The sequence below is a fragment of the Lichenostomus cassidix genome, chromosome 7 (assembly GCF_008360975.1).
Source record: "Lichenostomus cassidix isolate B80296 chromosome 7, HeHo_3.0, whole genome shotgun sequence".
Classification (NCBI taxonomy): Eukaryota; Metazoa; Chordata; class Aves; order Passeriformes; family Meliphagidae; genus Lichenostomus; species Lichenostomus cassidix.
This window is the reverse complement of record NC_139488.1, coordinates 25,992,157-26,013,656: the sequence shown is the minus strand read 5'-3', so window position 1 is coordinate 26,013,656 and position 21,500 is coordinate 25,992,157. Positions and strand designations below refer to the sequence as shown.

Sequence of the window (21,500 nt, the reverse complement as noted above, 5' to 3'; positions counted from 1 at the left end):
AAAATAAGGTATCTAGAGACTCAAGAGGACTGTATAGTGGTCAGCTGGAGTCTCTCTATTTAGAAACTCTGTCCACTACAACTTCTACAAGTGAGATTTTTAGGTCCCAGATGAGCAAAGAATTGACCATCAGTGTAATCTGCAAACCCCAACAGACCCAAATCCCTGTGCTGTCAGAGCCCAGCTACACCACAGCTGATGTCTGGTATTAGGGGCTGTATTCAGCACTGGTGCTCACAAGGTCTTGTGGCTGGAGCACTGTAATGCTCACTGTGTCTCTGAAACACAAGATGTTGTACAAAGGGGTCCTGTAAAACCTTCCAAAAACTGATCCCTTCACCCTTGGACGGGCTGGGCTGAGACAGTCAATGTTACTGCCACCAGGTCTGCTGGGAGCTACCAGCATAGGACAGCCTTAGTACTACAGTTAGCTAAGAGCTTCTGCAAGACTTTTAAAGACACTGAGGCCACATTTCTTACTGTGTTACAAATGAACATCTTAAGAGGGACTTATGAAAGTCAGTGGCAATTCAAAGGTCTTCAGGGAAGGACAAGAGCTATTTTATCCTGGACACAAAAAAACCCCCAAAAACCAAAATGGCCCCTGTGAGAGAACCACTGAGGCTTCTCTGTAGCACAAATCATAGACCACATCAACTGCAAAAGGACATGAAAAACTGGCTTTCTGGAGCAAAATGAGCCTGGTTTGCTTGCTATAGCTAGAAAGAGAGTGGTTTTCCCTGAGTTAGCACTGGGGCACTGACTTTGCATATAAAACCTATTTTTACCAAATATCGTACACTTTACATAACAAATTCTGACAACAGTCCATTTCAGTGGCTAGGGGCATAAACAGCTTGCAATGGAATACACATCTAGACATGTAATCTCTAGTCTACATTATCTTTACTCTGCTAAATATATGAAAAATGGTGTCAAAATACTAAAGGTCACCCTGAAATAAATCAGGGAAAGCATATTCTACCCATATGTAGCCCTGCTCAGTCACAGAACAGATCCTGGCAGTCACCACCACTGCATGGAAGTTGTGCATCTTGAGAGTGGAAAAGGAGGATCACATCTGTGCTCCAAACAGCATCTGTCACCCCTTACCTATTGTTTTCTGGGACCTTGTGAGAAGGGGATCATTAAGTTACAAGGAAAATAAATAGCTGACAATCTTACTAGAGAAAGATCTCAGAAAAGCCACGGTGACGACAGGGTGACCTCATGGAGCTCTTGGTTGCAAAGAGAAGAGGAATGAAGTAGCTATGCTGCTTTCTCATTGCAATACTGCTGCTAACCATGAAATAGCAGAAAGTAACTCACAGGCTAATTCCAGCTTGGCAGTAAGGTTAAATATTTTGCTGTGTGTAAGTGCTTGTCAATTTTTTAACTAAATTTTGGATAAGAAAGAAAAACATGCTATCAGAACCTGCATCTTTAAGGACTGAAACCCCGGGGGAGGAGAAGGCTGGAAAGCCTTGTTGTTATGCACTGCCAGTTGGAACCAGACCCAGATTAAAGCAGATTTCTCACAAGAATGTGAAGCATTGAGTGATGGCTGAATACCACATGTATCGCACCTTCACCACCAGATCCCTGCTTCTGTCAGTACCTCCACGGGCTACCACGCTGCAGTCCCCACTGCAACCAGCGCCATTAGAAACCGAAAAATCACTTGAACACACTAGACAAGTCACTCAGCTGCACTTACCACGTGGTTATGCAAAGGCCCTCTCTCCCTTCCAATTTCAACACTTCATCTTTCATACTGAAAACAGAGTCCAAGCCCCAACGTTCCTGTATGTACAACACCTACTTTTTTCCGCACTATCAAACCCGCCTGGCAGATCAATCACAAAAGACATATTCTATTCTTCAGCTCAGCACTCCCCTCCGATCACACGAACAGGTAGCACTCAGGCAGCAGCAGATTGCTCAAAGCGCATCCAGCTGTGCATGACATAGCTCTGTTTTTATGAGGAGGATCAGATAAAACAGGAAGAAAAAAGATGCACAGAATATTCTGAGTTGGGATGAACTCGCAGGGAACATCAAGCTCCATTCTTGACTGAATGGCCCAAACAGGGATTGAACCCACAACCCCACTAGCACCATGCTCCAACCAACTAAGCTAATCTCAGAGTTGCAATGAAGAAAAAGCACAAGCAAACTAGCAAAGGGATGTTCTCACTCATATCAGCAAAAGCTGAGGATAAGGTGCTAACACAACCTAAAAGGAAACACTTCAAGTGGCATGAAGTTCATTTCCAATGCACAGGACAACAGAGCCTCTGCTACCAGTCCTTCATGTGGTACACTTATCCACAGTGATGACCCAGGAGCTTAAGGAAGAAATGACAATTCTTTCAAAGACCAGATTTTTAATATCTGCAGCTGTAGCTTTGCTCTAATGAAAACTTTCACGGCTGTGGCAGGCAGAGCACACTGCTTGCACCATGCACAGGTGTACTGTGAAAATCTGAGTCACCTTCAGGCAAAAAGTCCTGTACCCCAGGAGATCAGGCTGACAGCTGTTTCCAGTATTGATATATCAGTCTTGGAAAGACAGCCAATTATATGAGGCTAGGGCACATACCCATCCTAAGGGAGTTTGTTGACTTTGACTGAAGTGAGATTAATCAAACAGTATTTGAGAATTTTATACTAATTATGTGCATTCAAAACTATAGATAATAAAAAAAATAGCCATAATGGTCCTGGATGACGGGGAAAAAAAAAAAAGCTACAACTTTACCTTCTCATATATAGCACATGAAGCACATCTGCAATCCAGAAAACAGGAAAATAGGTAATGCTTTCTGCATTAATGCAGCACACAGTTACCAAGTCGAACTCTCTGCCACAAGGCATTCTCTTCCAATTGCTTGGCTGTCATTGGATGGAAGATTTTTAAATGGAAAGTAATTGCTGGGGCTACAAAGACCCAACTGGTTTGGGTCTGTTATCTCCTCAAAGGCCTTTTTTAACTGGGTCTTGCTGCAAATAGGAAGTTGCAACAAGTGGACCTCTACTTTTAGTCATTATAGCAGTTGCATTTATGAGTTTGTGCTACTCTACATTGAAATAGTATCTTTGGGGGGAAAACAGTGCATTAAAAAAAGATATCTCGGAATAAGATCTCAGTGCAAACATCTTAGCCTCTTTCTAGCTAATTCAACAGTTACCTATAGCATATACGAGTACTTCTAACCACATGGTTATTTTCATAATTGCAAAGGTTGGAAGTTTAATTAGACAATCAGAAGGAAGCCCTCAAGCCAGCCCATTTTCTTAAACAGCTTTACCTAGGCAATGGGAGCAGCATTGTGTAATGCGGCGATTTACTCTGAATAGCATAATGCTTCCTTATCTTTTTTGCCCGATTAATTTCCTGACTGAAGTAGCACATAAAACCAAGCTGGTTAGACAACATGTGTCAGGAGCCACGTGTCTTGTTCAAATTGAAACGGAGAGACGGAACTGAGAGGAACCAGGTCTCTTCCCCTTTTCTTGCACGTTTGTTCCAGGTACACAGCTCTTCCACCATGACACCACCAAGACCATCTTCAGACCACAGCTCTGGCAACCACTGACTATGTGATAAATTTTTGGGGTGGATTAAAAGTTTATGGTCCCCAGGGACACGGAGTGTTGCTCAAAAACAGAAATGCAGTGGAACCGGGTGTTGTGATGCAATTCCACAAGCCTTGATGGCCTCACAAGAAGCACCGGTGCAAGCAGGAGACCCTGGGCTGCCTCCCTTCACCACTTGCTTCTCAGCTTCAGTTGCCTCTCTCCCTAAACACACCTGCATGCAGGTACATGCTCACCCCTTTTCAGGAATTTCACTATTGTTTTCACGATGGAAAAGAGAAAAAAGCGAACCTGAACGCTGCCAGGGCCTCCCGAGCAGAGCAGGGAGGGATGAGGGCTGCACTGCTGAGGGGCAGCAGCGAGACGCAAGAGGCACAACGCCCCCGGCCCAGCACCGCGGCCTAACCACGGCCCAGGCAGAGCGAGAGGACCAGGCCCGCCCCCGGCTCCCTGCCGGCCTCCCCACGGACATCAGCCCACGGCTGATCCCGGCAAGCCGGAGCCGCGCTGCGTGTGCCTCCGTGCCGCGGAGCATAAACAGAAGCAGCTGGGCCCCGCGCGGCTCCGTCCCACAGCTCGCCTCGCCACGGGCACCCACGCGCCGCGGGCCGGTGCAACAGCGGCGGTGCTCGCCACGCACGTGAGCGAGGTGCCAGCGACACCCGAGCGCCGCCACAGCCCCCGCCCGCCACGCCGGGCCCCTCAGCCCGCCTCCCACAGCCCCTCTCCTCCGCAGGCTTCTGCTCCTCTCCCTCCTGTCCCCGCGTGGGAGAACAGCCTCCCTTGCGGGGGGCTTGTTTCCTGCCAAGCAGCGAGCGATCATCCCTCCCTCCCCTCTCACACCAGCTCGGGAGCAGAGCTTGCTTTCCGCCCTCGTTACCTGTTTTGCACCCTCTGGAGTCCCCCATTTCCCGGGGAATTTCCAGCAACAGAGTTTAACCTCAACTGGTTTAAAATCGCTGGTGGCAGAGCCTGACATTCAGTGCACACGAGTTTGCCCGACCTCAGCCCTGAGCACCGGGCTGCCCGGCATCCCTCACTTGTACCCGTCAGGGGCTCTGCCCCAGACGGTCCCAGCAAAAGCAGCTTCAGGGCTGAATTCAGTGGGGTTTCACATCTTTTTCTTTTGCGGAGGTGATACTACGTTGCCAGCTACACTTTTTTACCATATGCAACACCAACACACTGGCAGTTAACAAGCTACAACACAGAACCACTTGGCAACACAGAGAAAATGGGCAGAAAATCCCCAAGCAAGAGGGAAGGGGGGAAAATGCAATGAATTGACAGCATTAAGTATGCAAGAGAGAACTGTAAAGGAGAGGCTGCCAGGGAGCAAAGGTGCCCTCCCAGGCCTGTGCACAGCACCAAGGGGGAACCTCATCGGGGGAAGCAGCCACTGCTTAACCATCAGAGAGATGAAGCACATGAATAGTTTCCGGAGAGCAAGAGAGGTGAGAAACCAAACCAATGTTACGGTCAGTTCCCCTCCTGAAGTCAACCAGTGTGATTGCCTGCCATTGCTAGGGATTCTGGAACAAACAAGGTGCCACTCAGTCTCACAGGACCTCTAAATTTCACTGTCCCATGTATTAATTAGAGTGCAAGCAATACTAATTTTTAAAAACTGTGGTGTGACTGCACCAAAAGCATCTGCTGTGGGCAGCAATGCCCTGGTAGGCAGGGGCTCAGGCAGCCTGGCTCTGTGTTGGAGAGCACGTTGGGCCAATGAGGATGAACTCAGGCAGTGGTGGATTCAAGGCGGGGGAACGGAGTTTTGTTCCTGCTGCAGGAATGAAGTTTGGAGCTGTCTTCACTTGTAACACCACATAATTCTAGGTGGCTGCAGATTTATTACTGTATTTTCCCAAATTTGGAAGACTTCCACTTTTGACCACATAAAAGAAAGAAACATTTTCCTTTTCTCAGTATGACCTCCATTTTCTATTCTGAGACAAAATCCATTATAGCAATGCCTGGAAAAGCTACACATCTAATCATTTTCCCTGAGAATTCCTTTGAATTTTGAGATGGGTTTAGCTTGGCCAGAGCCTTCCCACCCCCCAGCAAGAGAAACTGCTTGTGAGATTCTCAATTTTTAAAAGATAATGATGACTGTGTTCTCTGCAAGATCTTTCCTGTTATCAGTTTGATTTGCAATCACAGCTGAAGGCCTATACCGTGAATTATTTGCCAATTAAGCAGTGCTGGCACGGAGGCTGTGTATTTTACACCTTGACAGCTATTACAGGCAGAAGGTGACTGGAGCTTTGACTTAAATGCAAATTATCAAACACTGAACAGTCTGAAGCAGAGACCTAAGCTGACTTGGACAGAAGACACAACAGAGATAAATTTGCTGCTGACGTTTTATCTTGGGTGGGAGTTGCAGTAGAAAAGACAAAATCAAAATGTCCATATCTTCCTTGCTCTTTAACAGCAGACTTTTTAATCCTTCCTGAAGACACTCAGAAAAATTATTTATGTCATGGAACAAGTATTGGAAAAGATAGCTGCCCTCTGTTACAATTAATATGATTAATATCCTTGCATAATCCTTTTTCTTAGGGAGAAGAGAGAGTGATCTCGCTACTCCAATCACAGTGGATTATTGTGTACCTTGGAAACAGAAAAGAAGGTATTAAAAAAAAGCAAAAATGAGATTTTATCATTTATTACAGGTTTGTACCTCAAATTCTTTTCATTTCAGCATGCCCAGTGCATCCCATGGGTACTGTCCATAAGCACATGTAGGAACCAAGATATTCTTCTCCACCCCAGCAGAGACAGAGCAGTTGGACTATTTGTTTTGCTGGAGTTAAACCCTTTAACAAGCATGATGTCACTGCACTAAGCCAAGCACTGGGAAGTGTTTCATTTTTCACTTGTTACCAAAAGTAAAGTAGAAAAGGTCTTTAAACCATTTAGTAGATTCCCTTTGCTTGTTTCATTTACTCCAGATATAATATATGCAGATTTAGTTATTTCATCAGCAACATAAAGCCTATTATCTATTGGATTTCAAGTCTGAGGTAACTCCCAGCAACCAAATACATGATTTAATAATAATTCTGTCATCAAGTGAAATCTTTCCCTGAGAGAGATACTGAAAGCAGCCTGCCCACATAGCAAGATATTTATTTTTTCTCAGAGGCTTTTCAGCAGGGTCAGACCTAAAAATGGTTAATCACATTTATTTTATTTCACTTAAAGTTTTGAGCAAGATTGATTATAGCAGAGAACGCTGTCCACCTTCCTATTTTGTTTATGCTCTTGCCCATGCAGGATCATGGAACAGTAGTTTTGTAATCCCCACCTAGAGAACAACATAAAAATATCAGCTTTTCCCAAAATGAATAGCAGGAGTTGTTGACCAGATGATAAAGATTTTAATATTCATAAAACCAGAATGTCAAAGAAGAACATCTTGTATGAGAATTAATGTTTCCAAGTCACAATCATCATTCTCCAAATGCATGCAATGCTGCTAGGAAAAGTCTTGCTCTCTCTTCCTCTGACATGTGGAAGTTTAATTAAGCACCCACCAAAGACTGGGAATTACCTGCTGGAATTGTTCACCTGTTCTTTTTTTATTCTTGTCTATGCTGGCCAGCAAGCCAAACCAGTTTTGATTTCCATATCTTTTATTTGTACATTGTTCAATGAGGCACGGGCCAATTCCACATGAAAAATAAATATACTTTGTCACCATCATAAACTACACTGGCCAAAACCATAACATGCTGCTGATTAAGTCTGTGCAAATAGAGCATCCCCTAAAGGAAGAAGAATAGGCACCTGGGCTCATGGGAACAGAGGGAGCAGCCAAAGTCTCACAACTCAGCAGCTCTGATGACCCTGCAGAGGATTATCAGCTCTTGACTTTGCAGTGAAAGATCTGAGTCGCCACAATCTGCAAGAGAGGAAGAAAAAAGCAATTCACAGATCCAGGTGATGTTTCTAGCCACAGTTTTCCACCCTGTGGGGAGAGGAAAGAGTGACAAGGAAATGTATCAATTTACAGACTAACAATCTATAAGGAGGGGTGGCAGAGGATGGATCCAAGCTCTTAGTGATGCCAAGGGATATGACAAGGGGCAATGGGTGGAAACTGTCAGTTTTATACAATTCCACCTGAATAAAAGGAATAATTTCTTTATTGTGCAGTGACCAAGCAGTAAAACAGGTTGGCCAGAGAGGCTGTGGAGTTTGCCTCACGTGAGATATTTAAGGCCTGGACCCAGTCCTGTGCCATGTGCTCTGGGGTGGCCCTGCTTGGACAAGGAGGTTAGACCAGGTGACCTGCTGTGCTCCCTTCCAACCTCACCCATTCAGTTCCCCAAAACTACATTATAAATACTTCACCCCTAGCCTTCTGCACTCCAAGGGCTAGAGAGAGCCTTCTCTTGGCACCCCCCATCTGCAGTTCTTACAGTAGAATATTGCATGACAAAGAACAAAAAATTACCATCCTATGCCACTGTGCTCTGCATCTGTCCCTATTGCTGTGATTTTCATAGCATAAGCAGTGGGCTTGTGGTTTATGTACTCAATGAGAAGCTCAGAAATCAGAGTTTAGTTTCCACTCTAACACACATCTTTTGTTTATAACTAAAAGCTGCACTAATTTAAGTTGAAATTATTTTTTAAAGTCTGGCAAGAGGTTCTGTACAGATGCATATTTCTATTTAGGATAAGCTTTTTCAAGTGCAGTTCAAACTTCGGATAGAACTTGAAATAAGCCCTATTTACACTGCAGTAGATTGCATTTGCAGATTTCACATCTGAATCCATTTGATTCATATTGAATCTATTTAATCTGCATTTTTGGTATGCATTCCATGCTTTCTATGCCTCTAAGTGTTAAGCTCTGTCCTATTCATACAAAGAATTTCATATATTCATGCTAAAACAAGAAATGCAGGTTGGGGATTTACAACTCTTCCCCAAATTCTGCCATAAAAAAAATAGTTAAAATCATTACCAAATACATTGAACTATTTCTTTGCCTGTTGAAATTACTACTTTTTCTGACAATGTCTTTCAAAATACTTATAGTCCTTACAAAAGCTGTGTGTAAACTCTGGGAGAGGGAAAAAATGCAAGATACAAAATATTTATTTTAATTTAGTCACAAGCTGTGCTTTCCACTTTAACTCACTTTCTTTGGTCTGGTCACACCTCCATTGGATTCCTTTCCATAGCTCCTGGTCACCTGCACCACATGTTCTCCAAAGGCCAAGGCCTCCTTTTCATATTATTGTGACTGGGATTTTAATTTTTGTCCCCATACTTGCTCTCTTGCTTTGCCATTTCTTCTAGGACCACCTTTGCTCCTCCAAGACGAACCTTACTTCCCACACTTTCATCTCTTTTCCATGAGTTTTTGATTGTATTTCAACCTTCCTCCATGCATTTCTTTCCATGCCATGGCATCATTTCAGCAAAGATGCAGTAAGGTCTCATCATCTTGAGACACTCTCCTACACTCTCTGCTAATCTAAAAGGTTGAAGTTTGAGGCTTGGAGCACCTTTCCTAGGGAAACCTGAGTTCCAGTCTTTCCATCCTCAGCCTTGAGCAGTCATGCACAACAGCAGATGTGTACTTTCTGAAAGCCTTGTCCTCCCACAGTCCCCATGACAGTAGACCTCTTTAACTACTTCAAATTCATTATCCCCTTCTTTCTACCCTGCCTCTCCACAGTATCAGTTTCTAAGAAGAAGGATTGCCTGGGCCTTCGATGCCTCTGCTCGTGTGCCACAAGGCCATGGCATAACAGGTACACCCAGGCCTAGCCAGGCAGCTTCCCCAGCAGCCTCTGCCTGGCTCAGCAGAGAAGTGTCAGCCTCTGGCTTTGTGTACAAAGAACCTTAGCATGGGTGGAAATATCCTTTTAGCCTTCTCTGAGGTGATTCTTGCAAACTCTCACCTTTTCAATCATCCCTTCAGTCCAATCCATTGGCCTTTAGCTAGACCTTAACTTCATCATTATAAGTCCTCCTATTCACACTAAGTAGTGCTTGCAGGGTCTTCCCAAGGAATCTGAAATACAGCCTTCCCTGAGCCTCTGCACAAGTGTGCATGTCAGGCAGATAAACGTGTGCCATTGTGTGTGTCACTGCTTTGTGCAGCTTTGATCCACTGCTGTTCTACAGGATTCTGCTGCGAAGATCCATCGATCATTAACCACATTTTGTTCGTAAGCTCTTTTGGGAGGCACCATATTTTGTTGTCTGCCTGTGTAATGCCTGGAGCAATAAGGTCCCTTCACACCACAGCAATGTCGATAATATATACTCCCAACTGTGCTAGGTGCTATACATAAATAGTGACACCTCATAGATTGGCGCTACCACTTTTTTCTTTGTTGTCTGCTAGTCTAGGTAACAGATGATCACAAGACAGAAGAATAAGTAACCCCTGCATTACATAGTTTCATGTCCCAAACACAGTTAAAATCAAGGAGAAAGGATGAGACTCTACTAAAGGGGGTAATCTGAACCACAATAGAAAGTAAAGTCGTGATATCATCAAATGAATATCTAGAGCAATTTGAAATATTTCCCAATAAAACAGAGAATTAGTTAACCTGTAGACTCTAGGCACCAAGATATGGTAGGACACCCAAGATACAGAGTCAAAATAAATGCTTTTCATTAGGGCATATAGCAGCAACAGGAGCAGTCATGCAATACGAAAAGATTTTACCTTCAGCTTGGCACCACAGAGATAAATTATCAGGGTTTGAGTAACTAATCCTACTAGTTTCTCTCCTTGGGCCTCTCTACAATGGACTATGAAAATAATGAAAATACATCTCTTTGCCTTATTAGAGAACAATGGTTCAGCTGCTTTGGGTTTTGCCGTGGAATAAACATTTGTGAAATGTACAGCTAGAGGTGCCATCCCAGCAGCACACATGGGTACCCACAAATTAATGCTACGTTCTCAGTGACAGCATCCCATATAGGGATCAAACACAATCAAACCTCAGCCCTCTTACAGGTTCTTCTAACAGAGACCAGGCTGCAGAGAGGCTCAGAGGTGTGCTCACTGCTGCATATGCAGCCTGAGAAGAGACCAGGAGCACTCCCAGTGCGCCCAGCATCACCTGCTGGAGGCACTGGCCAGCCCTGCCTGAAGCACAGCCAAGTAGCATGTACTAGCTGTTCCCAATCTCCTCCCAAGCATGAGATCAACTTTTTTGTCTTACCCAATGAATAGATGTTTGCCAGAGGTTCAAATAAACATTTGCTGTGGTTTCTGTTAGCATCAGATCAGGAAGATTGTCAGGGGTTACTGCCCAGTGTGGAAGCCCCTCTGCAGGGCTGCCTCTGCTCCCATCTAATCCTAATTTCAGGGTATTCTTCTTAGTGTCCTTCATATTTTTGTGCTGCTGCTGTTCTTCCATGGTGCCTTTCATCCAAAAGCATTACACTGCAGTCAAAGAAGCAATTCCATAGTTCCTGTGCTTTGGGGCAGAGGTTAAAAGCAAACCCTCCTGGTAACCAACCCTTCTTAGCTGGCTGCATGACACCTCCCAAGCTGTGCAGCAGACACAGACCTGGGATTAACTGTGTCACCAGAGTTACCACAGGTTTATTATATCTCACCCCCCCCCCCCACCCCCCAAATCTGGGAAGCAGGTACATGACAGATCTCTCACACTAGCAAATCCAGCTCCCCATCTCCAGCAGCCTGAGGTACAGGGTATGACAACACACCTCTGCCATCATTAGCTCTTAGGGAGCATCCCCACAGGAAAGGCACTTAAGCAAATGCCATTCTCTGTTTGATGTCCTGGTCACAGAAACAAAGCTTTCCCTCTTCTTCCCACCACACTGGCCTTTCACTGTATGACAAAAAAAAATTCTTATCTGAACTGAAGGAAATGACAATTCCAAGATGCTGCTTTCCTTAAAATACCCTCGTAACACACCTCTTTTAGGCAGGCAAAGATATTTCACAAACACACAGAGGTTTTCTTCTAAGCATATTACATTGTTAAGGAGGAATTACTCCAGCAGAGGCAAAACCAATGTAAAACAAGCACAAGTGGGATAAGAATCACACCCTTCATTTTTTTTTTCAGTGTAGGCTTTTTCCCCCCTCACATAAGCTTCAACACTCCAAGTTCAAGGCAAATGCTTGCAATATTTCTCTGTTATCCTCAGTAATGTGACAAGAGCAATTACAGAGTCCAGGGAAGCTAAGTAACAGTGCTAAAACAGTGGGTGGTCTAAAGGCTTGAATAGCTCCTGTGCACTAACACTGCAGTGGGGTCCCCCAGACCCCCACTTTGTACCCTAGGCAATTCAACCATGCTCTGCAACACTGGCCTTTTTGTCTGGGACATTCTAGCACCAGCATTGCTTAGCTGACTTGAGACATACCCAAGTTCTTTCAGGTGGTCTGCAAAATTAACTCACCCTTAAAAAGTTTGTCCTTGGTACCCACCACATCTCCTTCACTCTCCGTTTCTGTCGAAAGCTCTAGGCAGAAGCATGCTGAACATTTTCCAAGGAAAATCTGCTCAGAGACAGCTATTCCAGGTGCACAGGCCTTTGCTGAGTACAGCATTATTTGGGGTATTCTGTGAAAAAAAAAATCTACTTTTACAGTAAAAGAGCCATTTGCCATGTGCAATGTGCTGAAATACTTTGCCACAGCAAAGTCTGGTCTAAACATGTTGTTGGCCAATAAAAGGGGGGAAACATGCTGCCAGTAAACATTTGCGTGGTATGTCTTTGAAGGCTTCAAGGCAGACTAAGTGGAATAATTGTGAAGATGTATTATTTATAATACAACAAATCTTCCCCACAAGATATAGGTCTCCATTAACCTAGTACCCAACTGCTTTTAAGTGCATTTTTTAATGTGTTTACCCTGCTAAGGGAGTTATGTTTTATTATCTCCATTTTGCATTTGGGGAATTGAGGTACTGGGAGATTAATAGATTTGCTCGAGGTTACATAGCAAATCTCCAGCAAAGCACAAATGCAGACCAACTGTCCCAGATTGTTCTTCTCCACTGGATGTATCCATCGATATGCCAGGACACATTAAAACATCAAAGGTCTCTTGTGAGGTGACTTTTTCCTTTGTAATAAAAAAGGCCGATGTCATGCAAGCAAACAACATTGTATCGGAGTCAACAGAAGTTCATCTATTTACACAAAAGCTGAAGCAAGGTCTGGAGCTCTTGTTGGAATAGTCTCATTTTCATAGCTATCCACTGCATTCAACTCAAATTCTCAAATACATTTTCACTGATGAAACCTGCTGCATCTGACAAAATACCTATTCACTCATCAAGATTGTCTGATAGCCTTTACATTTCACATACTACCATTTAAAGCCAGATGCTGCTTCATGTGTCCCTCAACCCTAGTGGAGCTGCAAAGGGGTGCAGCTTGTTCAAGTCTGCCCACAAAGTGAAGATGCTGAATGTGGATATGGGATCCTTGCTATGGTGCAATGGTGTTATGGATTGTTTGGTTTGATTTTTATCTTGACTTATGGGAATAAGTAGTGGAAGACAGAATCTTAATTCTGTGCAGTAACTTACACCAGCAAGCCTTTAGGGGAATGGTTTTACGGGATTCAGTAGAAGACCACCCTTCTCCCTACGTCCCCTTCACCAGCTCTCCACTAAGTCAACTTCCCTGAAGATGAAACCTGTGCTGCTCTCCAGCCATGGTAGAGTTTGTGGAACTGGGAATCTCACAGAATCACAGAAGGTTCTCCTTGGAAGGAAAATACCCCAACTAGTGCAACTATAACATTGTATCTTTCAAGCGGATGATGTTTCCATTAATTTCCAAGCTCCTGATTAAATACAAGTCTAAATAGAACTTGAGTGAATAATAGAGCTGATAACAATGCTAGCAGAATACTTTGTGCCACATGTGCCCTTGTCAGCACACAGATGTCATAAAGCATCCCAGTTCCACCATAAAAATGTAAAAGAACTTTGCCTAAAATATCTTGGCTGGGGAAGGCAGTTATAGGAGCTTAATCACTTCCAAGATGAAAAAAATCCCTTTGGTGCAGCAAAGTGAGTTGCACAAAAGGAGTTCTACAGAGCACACATGAGATTGGTGACCTGTTTCTCACCAGCATGGAGAGTGGGCCCACTTTAGCTCACAAAATGTCTGTGGAGGAGCCCAGTAAGTTTATTCCACAAGACATCACATCTTAGCCAGCTTCATGACTAGAGAAAACAGGATTTAGTCCTCACTGCAAAGGTGCCACCAAAAAGCCTGCAAGCCAGTTTCATTTAGCAAATGGGCAGTATCTTCTCACAGCAGGGACAGATTTTATTTTGCATTTAAGATCAGGGACACACACAGGTAAACAGCAGTAATGCACCTCCAGGCTGCTCCATGCCCCAGCTCACTTTAAATAAAGCTACTCCAGGGAGCGAAGGTGGTTTTGAGGTGAAATACAAAACTGAGGAACTCGGATATCTTTACCCTTCCTTGTGGAGGTAAGCGCGACATGCAGAACATGATACTCCACCTCCAGCACAGTCTGGGCTGCTCAAGACATGTTTGACATCCCCCGACAAAGATTTAAAGATTATTCAGTATCAAATGTTCACCACTGTTTTGAACAGCTAAACAATGAATTTTCCCACTGCCTCTCCTGCTAATGATGAGCGAATAAAGAATCCCCTAGGGAATTTCCCTTCATCTGCTCACGAGTGCCACTTCGCTAGTCACATTTATCTGACAAATCTTACAGATGGCTTGGCACGAGCTTGCAACAAGCACACCATCTTTGGAGCTGGGATTGGCCGCCCGAGCCACGCGACGCTTTCTGTGGCAAACTGGGCAAGCCCACAGCAAAGCCCCATACCAGCTACTGGAGAAATATCCCTAGGAAATTTACAGCTTCACCCAGCACTGTTTCAGCAGAAGACACCGATGATGGCATTTCCAATGCTGCAGCTGCCCCGTGAGGAATGGAGTCTCTTGGCACAGAAGAAGTTGTTCTCTGACCCAGACAGAAAGATATCCTGGAAAATTACTCCCATTGAGTCCTTTTCCTGCTGTTTTTATGCTGAATGCCTTTCTGTTAAAGATGAATTTTCCCCGTTAAAATAATGGGGAAGAGAATATAAAGACCCATCTGCAGACCACATTTTCAGAGTGGTTTTTGTTTGTTTTCCAACATTGTGAAACATTGGTTGAGTCTTTCAAGCTCTTTCCAGATGTGTACTCTCCTCGTGCTATGTACCCAACTCTAATTCTAGTTGGAAAGCTGTTTGACTCAGGCAAATGAATAGCAGGATTTTAAAACAGATACAAATAGTAAAACTAGGGCTTTGTACAATCCCATAGGTACTATAGATGGGACCGTCCAAACACAGATCCTTCTAATCCACCAAGAAAATGCCCTTAAGACCTGTTCAGAGTCAGACTTAAACCCATAAAATCCAGGAAATTCAGAGATAAGCCTGGATATCTGGACTGATATTCTGTCCTCAGTTCACCTTACTGGGTAAATGTTAATGAATGCATTTGTTTATTCCCTACAGTTCTATGCAGGGAATATCAACAATCTGATATTATGGGAGGAGGTGAAATTTCTTCTTCCGTATGTGTGTGTAGGAGTTGCTCAATATAATTTATTCTCTTTCACAATAAGACTACATAGCTCCTCAATCCTTTCAGAGCTACACAGGGTCTGTCTTGTAAAGTTTTGAAGAAGAAGCCTCAAAGGAAATTCAGTTATTGCAGGAAACAGGACCAATTCTCAGTATTCCACAATCTTGCCTTTCCATTCATACTGAGCAGGTATTCCAACATAAAACATCATCCAGATGCATTTTATAGAGGATCTGAACACAGACCTTCACAGGCAACATGAGACTGCATTCACCAATCACAAATGGAGGAGAACTAGAGCACACAACACCTCTAGAGCACCGACCCACGTGTGCCTGCTGGCAACAACAACCTGCAGGGCAGAGCTGCCACATCAAGTACAAACAGAAAAATGGCCATACCAGTCCATCTAGCCCGGCATCAAGTCTCCCATAGCTGCCAGAAAGCAGCAGAAGCAAGGGAACCACTTATGCTATTTCCCTCACATTTCTGCTAGCCTCCAGCTATTTTCAGATCAAGGTATTTCCTAAGCCAGATGTGGTTTCTAGCTACTTAGTAATCCTCCATGCATTTCTTTACACAAACTTGTCCAGTCATCCTTTGAACTCTAATAAGCTTTTAACCTCCACAACCACCTTTGGCAGTGAATTCCTTGTGTCCACTACCAGTTGCATGAAGAACATCTCTTTTTGTTTGCTTTGAGCCTGGCTGCTTCTAGTTTCATTTAATGACTTTAATTGATAGACTGCCACAGAACAAACAATCCCTGCCCACATTCTGACTTGAAGGATTCACTCCTACCTCACTAACATCTCATCTTCAGGCTGAGGAGTTTCAGCCTAATCAAACTTTCCTCACACAGAAGGTAGTGGCAAATACAACTGAAATATAAGCCAACTATTTTTCTTTCCTTCTAAGCTCCCAGTACAGCATTTTACTTCACACTCAGGAAAAACTACCATTCCCATGTTAGAGGGATGCAGGTGACAGGTTTGTCATTACTTTTATAGGTAATCTGCAAAGAGGCACAGAACTAGACCAAAATCTCCAGGGCCTATTCTGACACTGTGGAATAGAGTGGTAGCAATGAGCCTTAGCCGCCATGACCTCACCAGGTACTGCACAAAGTTCACTTATGTTTTTTTTTTAATTGCATGTAACAGTCACTTCATCAGTAATGGATACCACTTCCAATACATAATTCAGGTCCTGCTGCAGTCACAGGACTGTGTGTTTGAGTTCTAGGTGTGCTCTGAGTAACACAAGTCCCAAAGTCCTGATGCTCTCAATCCAGAAATTACAACTGTGAATTTAGCTTCCAGCAGAAACATTGAATGAAACCCATGGTCACCTTACCCAGGAAAAGAACATAGTACATCTTCACTATCATCAGCTGTTCTTCTCTCCCAGTCCCCAAAAGACACAAAATACAAGTAAGTTTAGCCCAAGAAAAGATTTCTGTAGAATTATAAGGCAGATGTGGAAGAGACTTTGTGAAGTCTGCTACACGTTTTGCTATTGCCAGCTAATTTAATGTAAAAGATATGCAGATACTATTGTGATGGACAGCCCTACAAGCCCCTAAGATAAAACTTCCATTTATGACAAAATTCATCCCTGGTAAAAATGGCACTATTCCATTGAAATCAATAAGGTTGCACCTGTGAATGCCAGCTGTGAATTGAGTCCATGGTTCTCAAATGATGTAAAGTGCTTCAGGAGGAAAGATGCTATATTTAGGTGCCATATTATTGCTATGTAGACATTTTCATAACCCCTAATTATGGGGCTTTTTTTGCAAGCTCTGTAGTATTAACTGGATTGGATAAATATATAATTAGAGAGTGTTTCAACATGCACACTCTTGATGCTAGAAGCTTTATCAGCTCTTTCTTTTCTTCATGATCTGTTTTGCTTTTCTTTTAAAGCTGTTTCTATCAATTATGGCAAGATTTACTCAGAGCCCCAATAAAGGGTCACTGCAGACATCCCAGCAGAATAGAAGAGAGCTACATTTATGTTCCAGAACTTTTCTGTTTTCCAGAAAGGCACCTCTGGGTTGTCATTGTATGACAACATCGCCAGAAGCTAAGCCAATCAGACAGTAAAAAAAAACCAAACCAAAACAACAACAGAACAACAGCAACAAAGAACTTTTCAGAAGTTTCCTGACCCCAAATTGTTTATAGGCTAAGCATTCCTACTCCAACAGCTTCAACAGAAGATCTGCTGCCCAAATATTTGCTGGATCTCACTCCTCTCTTTTGCCACTGGACAGAAAGACCCAAGGAGGTTCTTCGCATTCTGCACAGTGCCAGGGGTGCACAAATGACTTCAAAGATACGTAGATAGGATGTAGATACAACCCTATCTAAAAGAACTCCCACCCTAACAAATTACTGGTTGACAGGAAAAAGGTGAGCTACCTTTTTTACAGCATCTGCTTTGTCAAATTAAAAGATATCATTAACAATTAAATCCAGCTAGTCCCACAGGAGTGAAAAAGCAAAAAAACCCAAAAAAAGTAGCACCTGCATTTTCCTTTCTAGGTGCTTAAGAAACCTGTAGTACCATTTATTGCAAAGCAAAAAAAAGTCCTAAATAAATGTACTTCTTGGTTTTCTGATGAGGTATGGCCAATAAAGTGTCAGATTCTTTTAGATGTGTTTATAAATATTTTCCTCTTGCACCAGCCTATATCCAGTGAGAAAACTAAATTACAAGTGTAAACACTTCAAAACAGATGTTAATAATAGAAAGAATTAAGAACATTGCTGGAGTGACAAAACACGGATGCTGTACTATTAAACAAATGGCTCACAATGGTGTTATGACATGAGTCATAATGCCTGATGCCATGAACATACTGCAGAAAAGAACAATAGCTATCACCAGCTACAGAAAAACACAGAGCACAACACTAGAGCCTGACTGCTGACTGATCTAAAGCAAGGGGTTTGTCCACAAGCCAACAGTATAAATTCACACCTGGTACAAATGGGTGCCACTGAACAGAAGCCCATGAAGTAACAGCACCTTCATCTAAGGCTCTGATATGGTACCAGAAGTACTACAGGCTTTGCTCTGTACAGTCTTGCAGCCTGCTTTTGACTATAATTGACTGGGGAATTCCAATTTGGTAGGATTTTGAATCTGCTTTCCACAGGTGTGAATAACTGAATCTGGCCCTACATTAACATCAACAGATTTTTAAACCCAGCAAATCACAGACTACATCTGAATTGTTTTAACATTCAGTATCACCTCAAGAAAGTCTACCAGGGGCAGCAAACTGGTGGCCATCAGCACAAGGACTGGTCTACCATTCCTTTTGTTGCTTTATCTGGTAACTGTGGATGGCAACTGGTGATGCTGAAGAAAAAGATTACTGCAAGAGCTGGCACATCCACAAGCTTAACAGACAAAGGATGGAATCAAATCCTGGAGTGCACTTACAGCATGTGCTCCCCATAATTAAAAATCTATTTGCGGCATGCAAAGTAGAAAACGCTTTCATTTAGGGTTGAACTTAAACATAGCATTACTTTCCCTGCTCAATGCAGTAACCCCATTCAAGGGGATACGGTCTGGAAGCAATGTTCTCCAAGATGCACATGTCTAAATTGTCAAAGGGAGGGGAAGAGAAAATGAGAACAAAGTAAATGGAACCCACCCATAAAATGAAATGTAGGGCTTGATTCATTGTCACGCGCTGTTAATATAGTGATTCAACCACTGTGGTGCACAGCTAACAGAAACAGAGCTGGCTAAAACCCTGCATCTCTGTGCCTATCACGTACTTAATAAGAAACACTCGACACAGAAACTTAGATGGTTTCCACTCCACCCAAGTGCCACCCAGAAGCTCCCAGTATAGGAAATATGGCCAAATACAAGGCGTGTGGTCAGGGCACTATAGTATTCCAGCCCTTTCTCAGCTTTTACACTGGGGACCCCTGGCAGCTGTCCTAAAGGCAGCCTCAAGGTTGCTCCAAACTGTGCTAAAGACCAAAGCAGCTTCTGAACAATTTCAAAACACAAGTTGAGCAAAAGTGGTTTGCTGTGCTCTGTTGGATGTGGAGCAGGCTGAAGCAGAGCCACATCTGAGAACGGGCTGCCTCTCTTCAGCCATCACAAGGGCACCTACATACCACATGCTGAATGCAAGACAGCTTACTTACCAAGGGTGAGGCACACAAGAGACAAGAAATCTACTCAAAACAGTCGGTAGCTACACTGCATTACCTCCAATCTATCATCAGGATCCCCCAAAATAAATTTTATTACAGGAGTATTAACATGGCAGAAGACAGTTTGCTTAGATAAAGCCTTGTGTTTCTTGTCTGTGCATTTACATGTGAAATGGTGCTCGCCCATGCAAACATGCCACCCTGATCAAGCCAAACATACACAATGCATAAAAGACATAAATAAATACTTACGAGTCACCGATAACCACCTCATAAATTACATGGTCTTATGAAGTATTACTGCTAAAGATATTGCATACAATTGGATACAAAATACACATATACTACTCTCATTAAGACAGATAAGCATTGTTTGTTTCCTTTCACAAGAGCTCAAAGCCTTAATTTATAAGGTCCTGAATTATTTTTGGTAACCTTGGAGTCCCAACAGCTGTGGATCAGTTCCAAAACCTGACCCAAAACCAGGCCATGGGAGACAAAATGTGATTACAGAGGATATAGTCAATAGGATATGACACACGGGGGTCTGAAAGTCCAAGAGCCTAGTCTGCTCCAGCCCAAAAGAGCCTGATGCAATATTATTTATAACCCTTCATCCTGAAATGGATACCACCTTCAGCATCCAGCTCTCCTACCTTGCTCCTGCCGCACTGCCCAGGACCAGCTCCCCCATTCCTGGGTGAGGAGCTCAGCTCCAGCTGCAGGAAAGCGTGGCTGCTGCAGCTCTTCCACAGCTCCTCTGCGGAAACGGGCACGAGCCACTCCAGCCAACAAAGTGAAGAGGGGCGAGATCAGTCCAGCAGCCTCTGTCTGGGCAAAGCCTAAATGCCACTTTGGTACCACTTGACTGACACAGCCCAAACACAGCGTGTTTGTTTTGCTGGCATATAGGTTTAAGTTTGCTCCCCAGCCACATCTTCTTTCCCCTTGGATACAATAGTCATCTTCATAGCACTTATTATAACATATTGCGGCAATAATGTGTAATTATCCTCAAAAACAAAGCAAAAGCTCAAGATAAAAATAACAGGCACTGAGCACACTTACCAGCTGGAGGAAGGCAGTGAGGCAGCACGAGCTGCAGCCCTAAAATGGCTGTGCTGTAGCCTGATTTCAAAGGCCAGACTGCAGGAGAGCACATGGAGAGATGAACCCTCTCCAAAAGCAGGTCCAAAATGAGAAGGAGCAGTAGTAGACAGGCTCCCTGCAGCTGTCCTTAGGTAGAGCAGTGCCTCCCCTGGGGTCTGTGCACTGTCGGCTGGGTTCAGGGATTGCACTTGGGCCAGGGCAGGTCTCTAAATGCACAGTACCTGGGAGGGCTGATCCTTTAATGAGGAGAGGTCCATCAAGTGGTTAGTAATCATAGCTCTCACCCTGAGTCTTCCTTGGTCTGACCTGGGGAAATCAATACATCTCTTGGGTTTCCTTCTTACCCTTTTTTCTGTTTTGCTGGATGTGCTTACTTTGACTTTCATGGAGTCATAGAATGGTTTGGTTTGGAAGGGACCTTTAAGATTATTTAGTTCCAATTCCCCCTGATATGGGTAGGGACATCTTCCTCTCGACCAGGTTGCTCTAAGTCCCATTAACCTGGCCTTAAACACTTCCAGGGATGGGGCATCCACAACGTCACTGGCTAACCTGTTCCAGTGTCTCACCACCCTCACAGTAAAGAATTGTTGCCTTACAGCTAATCTAAACCTACCCTTATTCAGTTTAAAGCCATCACTCCTTGGCTATCGCTACATGCCCTTGTAAAAAGTCTCACTCTAGCTCTCTTGTAGGCCCTTTTAGGTACTGTAAACCTTGTGTTCTCCAGGCTGAACAGCCCCTACTCTGTCAGTCTGTCTTCATCGGAGAAGTGCTCCAGCCCTCTGATCATTTTCATGACCCTCCTCAGGATTCTTCCCACAGGTCCATGTCCTTATGCTGGGGGCCCCAGGGCTGGATGCAGACTCCTGGCTGGGTGTCATGAGAGTGGAGTACAGGGGCAGAAAAACCTCCCTCTACCCACAACACATTCAGCAGAACCCCTCTACTTGCAAGCTTTCACAACAATGTAGCCTGAAAGCAAAT

The 21,500-nt window shown here is 43.8% G+C and overlaps 2 long non-coding RNA genes across 4 annotated transcripts in view; one reads left to right on the top strand and one right to left on the bottom strand.

Moving 5' to 3' along the window:
• LOC146434826 (uncharacterized) overlaps positions 1-4,185 on the bottom strand; it is a 124,903-nt gene extending 120,718 nt beyond the window's left edge. The window contains exon 1 of the long non-coding RNA XR_014853513.1: positions 3,892-4,185. This is a non-coding gene — a long non-coding RNA (uncharacterized LOC146434826). The remainder of the gene's footprint in view (positions 1-3,891) is intronic.
• LOC146434825 (uncharacterized) lies at positions 4,070-17,687 on the top strand. Of its 3 annotated transcripts, XR_014853511.1 has the most exons (4): positions 4,070-5,054; positions 6,169-6,238; positions 16,224-16,328; positions 16,432-17,687. It is a non-coding gene; the product is annotated as an uncharacterized LOC146434825 (long non-coding RNA). The 3 variants fall into 3 exon arrangements; XR_014853512.1 differs by lacking the exons at positions 16,224-16,328; positions 16,432-17,687 and adding an exon at positions 6,886-8,215 and having other exon boundaries at positions 4,072-5,054; XR_014853510.1 differs by lacking the exons at positions 16,224-16,328; positions 16,432-17,687 and adding an exon at positions 6,311-8,215 and having other exon boundaries at positions 4,072-5,054.
• The last annotated feature ends 3,813 nt before the right edge of the window (positions 17,688-21,500 follow it).